General features: G+C 39.7%; 1 long non-coding RNA gene across 1 annotated transcript; it reads left to right on the forward strand.

The window, feature by feature from the left end:
- Positions 1-849: 849 nt before the first annotated feature.
- On the forward strand, positions 850-1,397 carry LOC140671437 (uncharacterized). Its single transcript, XR_012047729.1, has 3 exons — positions 850-1,015; positions 1,094-1,231; positions 1,313-1,397. It is a non-coding gene; the product is annotated as an uncharacterized lncRNA (long non-coding RNA).
- Positions 1,398-10,271: the final 8,874 nt, after the last annotated feature.

A 10,271-nucleotide genomic window follows, 5' to 3' on the forward strand; every position in this document is an offset into this window, starting at 1 on the left:
TTTTCCAAAATTTTTTCACGACATATTTCTTATAAATAGTCGGCGAGAAAATAAAGACAATAATAAAGATTACTGAAATTTTTTCACGACATATTTCTTATAACGAGCCGTCGCGGAAATAAAGAAAATAATAAAGATTACTTCACGTAACAAAAAAGGAATATTCGTTTATTATCGTACGTAACAAAAAAGAAATGTAAACGTGGGAAATAGATTATTTCCAAAACTTTCTTTGAACTTACCGTTAATCCATCATAAAAGAAGAAAATATAATAATAAAACATTCTTTCGAAAGTTTTGCATTGTATTGTCCTATCGCATTTTGTTTAACAATCCGACCAATGCAAAATCAAAGAATTTTCCCCTCTTCCTAAAGAGGCGTTTTCTTTAAAATGTATAAATATGGTTCTCCGTATTGGAAAAAGTACATTTTAAGTTCCGAATTTGAATTTTATCCATCACGCGAGTTACAGTGCAAATAATTAATTATCATGTCGAATCTTAAAAACGTGTAGAAATTTGCCTTTCACTGGCACAGAGTTTATGCGGCCAGAAATTTGACAAATTGTTATCGGGATTAACAAGCGACGACGAAAAAAATTATAGCGTCTTCGGAAAGTTCGCTGGCGAGTGTCCTAGCGTGGTGCTCGCGGTATTATTCCTAGGGTATTTTTGCAATTTTCGCGAACTTTTAAATATCGCCGGAGAAATTATCGAATCGCGGATCTGTTTTGGTGAAAAAGAGAGCGATGCTGGTGGGCACATAGAATTTCTTCGGCTGCATTTTCATCGATTTTTCCAGAATTCGAATGGTAAGTTTTTATTTTTACTTTTATCGGGTTTAAAATTATAAAATATGTTATTTAAATCAAACAATTTTTAGACTCAACGCGTCCGATCGCGATCGCGAGAACCGAAGGAAATCGTCTCCCTCGAATAAACGAAAATCGAACCGGAAGATTAAGTTTACGCAGGAGACGACAAGCAGACACGTCGCCAGAGGCGGGACCTTCACGTAAGTTTTAACATATTTTATAGCGTTGATGAAAAACAAAATATTATTTTTCAAATTTTAAAATACCGTACATTTCAGGACAGGCACACATAGTGTTAACTCCAGAACCTCCTGTTATCGACTTAACGGAGGGGGACACAGAGAATGACACAGAGGAACCGCTTTCCGGAGAAGTTAGCTCGAATGACGAAGTGGTCATATTCTCCCAGATTGCAAGTAAATAAAATATATTACATTGAATAAAAAAAATAGCGTGAAAGATTTTTTAAACAAGAGAAATAATACAATATTTTTTAGATTACATCGCAGCAAACGAAGAAGTGCGGAATGAAGACCTGATGGAGGGAAAGGAAGAGGCAGAAATAGAATCGGGCGAAATGACTGAGGAAGAAAAAGAAGAAGAAGAAGAAGAAGAAGAAATAAAAGAAGAGGAAGAAGAAATGAGAGAAGTGGAAAAAGAAGCGGAAGACGAGGAGGAGGAAGAAGAAGAAAATGATATAAATGACGTGTCGATGATAGAAGAAGGTAATAATTTAACACATTCTTTAGTTCTTCTCTTACGTTTAAATTTTATTTTAATTGAAAAAATTTTACTAGGAAACTTTTACTCAACAACTATCGTCTCCGACATTTCATACACGCCGGTGTACAATCCCTAAAGATATACCGGCGTAACAGAAGGTTGAAGGGAGAAGATTAAAACGAGTAAGTTAGCTTGACATAAATAATAACGTAACAATTTTACATTATTAACAAAATTTAAACGTAAGAGAGAAATATTTTACAAAATATTTCATCAAAATAATTTAATCATTCTTATTTTTCACAGTACAGGTCGGGGGTGGAAGAAGCGGCGAAATACAACGTCAACAAGATCAACATCAACAAGTACGCGTAGGAGAAGAAGAAAATCACTCGCATGCAGATAATGAAACACTTGACGCTGTGGAAAACGAGCCCGATAGAAGAGAAGAGGAGGGTGTATATACTGGCGATCAGGTAGAAAATAATTTTAGAAGTATTGTATTATTATCGGAAAACGTGCGCCAATTTAGAAATTTCGGTATAGAGGGACGCGAAATTAGTTTTCATATCCGACCCATATCCGAGGGGGCTAATGTTTATAACTGGCTAGAGAACGCGTTTCGGGAACTTCACACGTACGTAACGCGTTCGTGCGTACCGGGTTATTACGTCGGGATGACTTTTGATTCTGGAAATTTTACGCGTGGACCCGCAGGTATATCGTTCCGACCATTTCGCGACTTGACTTACGAGAATATTTGGAATTTTGTAAGTTCGTTAGCGCAAAGTTGCGACGGTCATGATATAGCTCTAGCGTTTAATATCCGCGTTTCTAAAGTTACTCCTCCTCAGGGACGCGGACGTAACGCACTTACACGGGATATTATTGTTAAGCGTTCGATTTTAACGATTTCCAATTCGGACAATTTATGTCTCCCTCGTGCGCTTGTATCCGCTCAAATTTTTAACGAGCGTGGAAATTTGCGCACGAGAGAGTTACATGAAAAATGGAACGCAGTGAGACGACAAAACTCTGTGTTACAACGCGACTTAGCGTTGCAACTTACGAGGAATGCAGGTGTCACGATTCCTGAGGAAGGAAGTGGAATTGCCGAAATCGAACGCTTTCAACAATATTTCGCTAGGGATAATATTGCTATAGTGATATATAATATCGTTACTTTTGGTCGGGGCGGTAAACCGTTGTACAACGGGGTTGAATTCTTAGCCTCTCTACAGCGAGAGACAAGAACGTGCTTAAATTATTTTATCCGGACATAAAGCATTTCGACGTAATTTTAAATTTAAGGACCGCCGCGGGTGGGTGAGGATACTGCGTTCCGTGTAATTTAAGTTATCGCTCCGATAAGGGAGAGCATCGATGCTCTAACAAATGTCCGCGATGTAACGCGATGCCGCCGTACGAGCAAACAGATACGCCACATATTAGGTGCGATAATTGTGGACGGGGATTTTTTAATCGTGAGTGCTTGGAGCGTCACCGCGCGCGGAAATCATACGATGGAAAATCGCAAAAAAGCGTTTGCGAAATTGTACGATTTTGTAACGATTGCGGCCGGTTAATTCAAAGAAATAAACAACACGAATGCGACATGGCTTATTGTACCGTGTGTCATTCTTTACAATCGCTGAACCACCTTTTTTATATGTTACCTATTCGGCGCGGCGATAATTCCAATCTTTATTGTGCGGAATTTATGGAAGAGAATGGGGAGCAACAACAACGGAGGAACGGCGGCGAAAATAATTGTATACCCGCACGTAAAAAAAGCCGCGTAGCATTCGTGTTTTACGACTTTGAGACGAGGCAAGACGAAACGTTCCAAGGTACCTCGAATGTAAAAATTCACGTGCCTACGCTTTGCGTCGCTCATCAAATTTGTGAGTCATGCGCGGAAATAAATGAAACCTCGGTGCGATGTCGTTGGTGCGGGATTCGGGAATATATATTTCATCGTAATTCCGTACAGGAATTTGTAGATTTTGTAACGCGTCCGACAAAATATTTTAAACAAATAATTTGTATCGCACATAACGCTAAATCATTTGATGCTCAATTTATTTTACATCATATCGTGGAAAACCGTATCTCGTTAGAGCCGCGAGTAATTTTAAATCGAACGAAAATAGTTGTATTAACGGTGGGACGTACAAAATTTATTGATAGTGTTAATTATATACCGATGTGTTTATCCGAATTACCCAAAGCTTTCGGTCTGACGGATATTTCGAATAAAGGTATTTTTCCTCACTTATTTAATATTATCGATAATCAATCTTATATCAGTCCACTGCCCGATGTACAATATTATTCACCTGATTCCATGCAGGTGAAAGAACGCAAAAAATTTTTGGCATGGCACTCAGAGATGACGTGTGCGAACTACGTGTTTGATTTTCAATGCGAAATATTGGATTACTGCCGTAATGACGTAGATATTCTTAGACAAGCGTGCACGGCTTTTAGAAAGATTTTTTTACAGCGCAGGGATGTGTGTCCATTCGAGGAATGTACAACTATTGCTTCTACGTTCATGAGAGTATTCAGAAAAAACTTTTTGCGCGAAAGAGAGATAGGTGTTATTCCTGCGGGTGGTTACAGACGTGTAGATATTCGCGCAAAGCTCTACAGTGGTTAGTATGGAAGGAGCGTGAGCTTGGTCATCGCATTATCCACGCAGGGTGAAGCAGGGAATATCGTTTACCCGATGGCACGCTTGTCGATGGGTACTACGAGTCTGTGAAAAACGGAGTAACGCAATATTACGTGTTACAGTTTCACGAATGTTTCTGGCATGGTTGTCTGAGATGTTTTCGAGTCAATCGCGATAAACCGCTTTCATCAGATCATACCGATACAAACGATTTACGTTATGAGCATACCGTCGCAACGACATTGCGTCTTCAAACACGGGGATACAGGGTGATAGAGAAATGGGAGTGCGACATTGATCACGATATAAATGAAAATGTTGAGATGCGTGAATATTTACATCATCAAATGTTAGACAACGAACCGCTCGATCCTCGACACTCCTTCTACGGAGGGCGCACGGAAAATATTGTGACGCGCTACGAGATTACGGGAACGGAGAAGATACGATACGTTGATGTATGTTCACTGTACCCGTATGTGTTGAAAACCGGTGTTTTCCGATCGGGCATCCAACGATATACGTAGGCGAGGAATGCGCGGAATTAATCGGAATATCGCTGGGATATAATTTCAACTCGGTCGAAGGAATCGTTTGTTGCAAAGTACTCCCTTCCCGCAAACTTTTTCACCCTGTATTACCCTATCGCGTGCAGGGTAAATTATTATTCGCGTTGTGTCGTGCTTGTTGCGAAACATTTTCTCAATCCGCGTGCGCTCATGAACCTTCCGAACGCAAATTCGAAGGTACATGGATATCGTGCGAATTAAAGAAAGCTATTGAGAAAGGTTATTTTGTGACAGAGGTTAGTGAGATTTGACAGTATAATGTCACTCGTTATAATCACACCACGCGCCAGGGAGGTCTATTCGCCGGATATATAAACACATTTTTACAATTAAAGCAGGAGGCTAGTGGTTGGCCGAGCGAATGCACGGATGACGATGCTAAAGAGCGATATCTTCGTGAGTACGAGGAAACAGAAGGTATTGCTCTTGAGAAAAATAACATCGTACACAACCCTGGTTTACGTTCGGTCGCGAAACTAGCGTTAAATTCTTTTTGGGGAAAATTTGGTCAACGCGAAAACTTGCCACGTAATGACATTGTTAAAACGCAGCAGAAATTAATGAGCCTACTCATTAGCCCGCAACACGAAATAACCGATATATTGCTCGTAAACGACGAAGTAATATATGTTTCGTCACGAATGCGACAAGAAGCAATCGTACCATCGCCTCTTACTAATGTAGTAATAGCAGCTTACACAACGGCACAAGCAAGATTAAAATTATACGGATATTTAGAAAAATTAGAAAGCCGCGTTTTGTATTATGATACTGATTCATGTATATACGTGAGTACCGGCGATCCTCAGGAATACGAATCGCGTACGGGTAATTTTTTAGGCGATATGACGGATGAACTCGCAAACTACGGCGAGGGTAACTATATAGAGTCGTTCGTATCCGGTGGACCGAAATTTTACGCGTATGTGGTTCGTACACCCGATGGACTCACTCGCGAAGTTTGTAAAGTAAAGGGTATAACTCTGAATTTTGAAAACTAGCGTTTAATTTTATTAGCATTAGAGAATTATTATTACAAAGAGAAAGAGAGGAACAGGCAGAGAAACAAATAGAAGAAACAACCCCTGAATCGAGGATAAATCTTCGGTTTAAAGCCATTCGGCGCACAGTGTTTCATGATATAATTACGCGTGATGAAACAAAAAGATGTGCGCCTGTGCTATTAAAACGAAGATTTATAAAAACAAAACGATATTCTCTACCGTACGGGTATTTATCAAAAACTTGATAGATATTAGCATACTTTCCTGTTCACTCCTCTAACTTTGCGTGTAAAAATATAGAATTGCGCACGTTTTCCTCCCACCCTGCGTAAAATATAAATATTGTCAAAATGTAAAGTTTTGTAAAATAAAATTTTAGTTTTAAATATAGCTGTAATTTTTTTTTATAATAAAATGTAAATCATAGTTTAGTTGAAAAATGTAAATATAGCTAATAAGAAAAATGCTATGTAAATGCATATATAAAAATAAAAAATTCATTTTTAATAAAAATACTGCTCCTATTTCCTTCCAACTTTTTATATTTTTTAGTTTTATTAATTTAGTTTTTAAGTGGTATATTTTTTATTTAGTAAAACAATTTTTTTAAAACTAGCGCGTACGCTCAATCCTTTGTTATCGCGAGCATATATATGCTGGTGAGAGCATTTTTACTAAAGATACAGCTTATCACCGCGTCATTACGCTCACCGAGATATTCGCTAGCGCGAGCACGCGACCGCCGCGGGTGGAGAGCCCCAAAGCGATGATAAGCTTATTCCTCTGCATTCCAACGTTTAACATTAAAAATTTATCGCGCATGCGCATTTTTAACAAGCTTATTGTTATTTGTAAGGGTGACGCTGAACTTATTTCATTTATGAATTTGTGTGTAAATGCGCAATCGCTCATTTACACGCTGGAAACATCCTTGGACGTCGATCATCTGCGGTCCTACGGGATGCGGAAAAACGATTTTCGTGGAAACTTTCCTTCGAAGTTTATCAATCATGTCCGATATGCGATTCGAGAGAATTTTATTTTATTACGCCGAGTGGCAAGATGCATATCAGCGCTTACAACACGCTATGAGTGAAAGAGAAGTAGAAGAGAAAAGCGCGCGAAGAAGCGGATACTTTAGCGGTAAATATACTTTGAGAAACGCGAAAAAAAATATAATCGAATTTCGAGAGGGATTGCCGCGACCGGAAGATTATTCCAACGATCCGCTTTCTCCGAAATTAGTAATAATCGACGATCTTATGAGAGAATCATCATCGTGCGATGCTATCGTGGATCTGTTTACGAAAGGAAGCCATCATAAGAATCTCAGTGTTATTCTTATCTCGCAAAATCTGCTCCATTAGGGGCGTGGACAGCGTGACATATCTCTCAACGTGAATTATAATAATTGTTTTCAAAAATCCGCGCGATCGTGCCCAAATTCGTCATTTAGCACGTCAAGTATATCCCGACGACCCAAAGTTTATGGAAGAAGCATACTACGACGCAACCTCGAGACCGCATGGGTATTTATTGCTTGATTTGAAACAATCGACTCCAGACGAATATCGATTTCGGACGTGTATCTTTCCCGACGATTCGCTGCATTACATCTACGTACCTCGTAGATCGAGCAATAGAGGAGGGGGTATATAAAAGGAAGGTGATTACATACGCATCTTGCCAGTCGCGCTATTACATCGTAATGGTGAAAGAGAATAAATATCCTTCGTCACTGACGTCACGGAATTCGTCGGACGGAGCAATAAAAACTGCTAGACGATCAATCGGCGAGCGAAACGCATGTCTTTTGAAAACTTTGTGCTATCTGAAAAAAAATCAAAGAGTGTCTTTCTTACGCACTGCAGATAATAAACTAATAAAGTGCATATAAGAGTGCGCTTTAATACGCTCAAAGGAAACGTACCGCTTGGAAGTAACGAAAAAAGACGATTAGCCAAGCATAAAACCATCCTACGACGCGTCGCGACAAAACGAGGTAATTGGAGAAGCAGAAGAAAGCTACTGGTACAACGGGGAAGATTCTTACCCTATCTTATTGCTCCTTTACTCGAGGTTATATTATCACGGATTATCGGGAAATGAAAAATTATACAACTTTTTATATCAGTTTTTTTCAGAATAAAAAGTAAAGCATTAACGATTACGATATTTGAATAATGGAAAGAGCTAAAAAAATGGTTTTAATTTCTACGGAAAATCTCGAGAGAATGCAGCGCATGCAACATCAACATCATCCGGAAATAACACCCAAGCGCATCATCATCGGATAATTCGATAAAAAAAATCTGGAAAATGTTAACGAAAATAATAATACGGTGCAGACGCCTGGAACTACTTTATCGCGACTCGATACTGAGATGTGCCGTATTCTCAATCTCGCGACTTCCCGCGACGAGAGGGAAAGATGGAAAATGTATAAGGAAGTACTTCAACGTTATCTTCACTTTGTTCGAGCTGCGAGAAAACGTTTACGCAAAGATAATGGCGAGGTAGATGAAGAGCAGAACGAAGACATGAAAGATTTGTATGATGACGATAATGATGAACTTTTGCAAACGCAAACTTTAATTAGCAGTGACGGTAACATTAGCGGTAGTAATGCTAGTAGCAGTTTCGGAAAAAAACGCGCTCAATCGGTGGAAATGATAAAACAAATAGTCGTCTCCGTGCCGAAATCTTATCGCGACAAAGCACGCGCTCTATTGAAATATTTGGTAGACACCCCGGAGTCTAAGATTAGCTGGGATAGACGCGGAGTTGTGACTATAGACGGTATAGTCGTAACGGGATCGAATATCTCGGATCTCATAAACGACGCGATACGGGAAAGAAAAACCGTAAAAGCAACCGGAAGAATTCAGTTTGCTCGATTACTGCATGATATAAACACGCCTTCCAACCTCATAGGTAATCGCGATTTGTTACGAGTTCATCGTATTAAAAATCCGTTACCTCGCGGGAGCTCCACTCCGAAGAAAACTCTGCGCTCAAAATCATACACTCGTAAATTAAACGAGTCCGACGCAGACACGATATTTGTATCCGCCGGCGAAGACAGCGCCGATGAAACATTAACACACGATAACGAAGATTCTCCGTCGAAAGGGAAAAAACGTTTACTCGATTGGATGAGACTCTAATGTCGGAATTCGAAAAACTTTATTACGACCCCTCGCACTACGCAGGGTATTCCGCGGTGGACAATTTAATGCGAGCCGTTAAACCGAATTTTAGTCGCAACAATGTTCTCGACTGGCTTAAATCGCAAGACGCGTACACGCTGCATCGATCGATACGACGAAAATCTCCGCGTTTACATTATAACGTGACAAATATCGACGATTTGTGGGAAGCTGATTTGATTGATCTCCGTAATCTCAAGAGCTATAATGACGGTTATTCCTATTTACTCGTAGTAATCGATGTGCTTAGTAAATTTGTATGGGTTGAACCTTTACGTGACAAAACAGGTATCTGTGTAATACGAGCTTTTGAGCGTATATTCTCGAGAAGCAATGGTCGTCTACCGGTTTGCCTACAGACCGACAAAGGTAAAAAATTTATAGCGCGTCCTGTACAAAAATTCTTAAAAGAAAAAGACATTCGCTTTCGCGTAACTTGCAATCCTGATATTAAAGCAGCTATAGTGGAGCGTTTTAATAGAACACTCGAGGAACGTATGTGGCGTTATTTTACGCATAAAAATACACGACGTTACATAAATGTTTTGCAGGATATCGTTCACGCTTATAATCACACGCGTCATTCCAGTATCAAAATGCAACCTGCGGTCGTTACGCGGGAAAATGCCCGCATCGCGCGCGAAAATATAACTCTTCGTTGGAAAAACAAAAGGCTAAATATCGCGTTGGCGAACTCGTATGGATCAGTAGAGCAAAAGTCACTTTCGAGAAAGAATACGAGGCAAAGTGGAGTGAGGAGATATTTCAAATTCATCGGGTTCTTGATTGGCGAAAACCGCGAGTGTACGAACTAAGTGATTTAGCCGGCGAGGTCATAGACGGTATTTTTTACGAGCAAGAATTAGCCCTAGTTGAGAAAAATTTACAGGAGGAAGAATTTATCGTCGATCGCGTGATAAAGAGCAGAGGACGTGGTGATAATAAACAGCTGTTAGTTAGCTGGCGTGGTTATCCTAGCAAGTTCGATAGTTGGATTCTCGCTTCAAGTTTAATAAATCTTTGAGATGAGGGAGGACCAATTTCTACTGGTTTTTCCGAGCAATAGCAGTATGCGTTATTTTCCGGACAATACTACCTCGTCATTTATTACGGAATTTCCTCAATCGATACAGTTACACGGCGAATGGGAAGTCGCGCTCAGCGCAATTCAATTTCCCAATACTTTTTTTCATATACAACGCGGTGAGAATATACTCACATTCGCCGATGTTGACATTCAAGGTAACGAGGAAAAAGATTCTGTGATAATTTCG

Source organism: Anoplolepis gracilipes, chromosome 11 (genome assembly GCF_047496725.1).
Source record: "Anoplolepis gracilipes chromosome 11, ASM4749672v1, whole genome shotgun sequence".
Taxonomy (NCBI): Eukaryota; Metazoa; Arthropoda; class Insecta; order Hymenoptera; family Formicidae; genus Anoplolepis; species Anoplolepis gracilipes.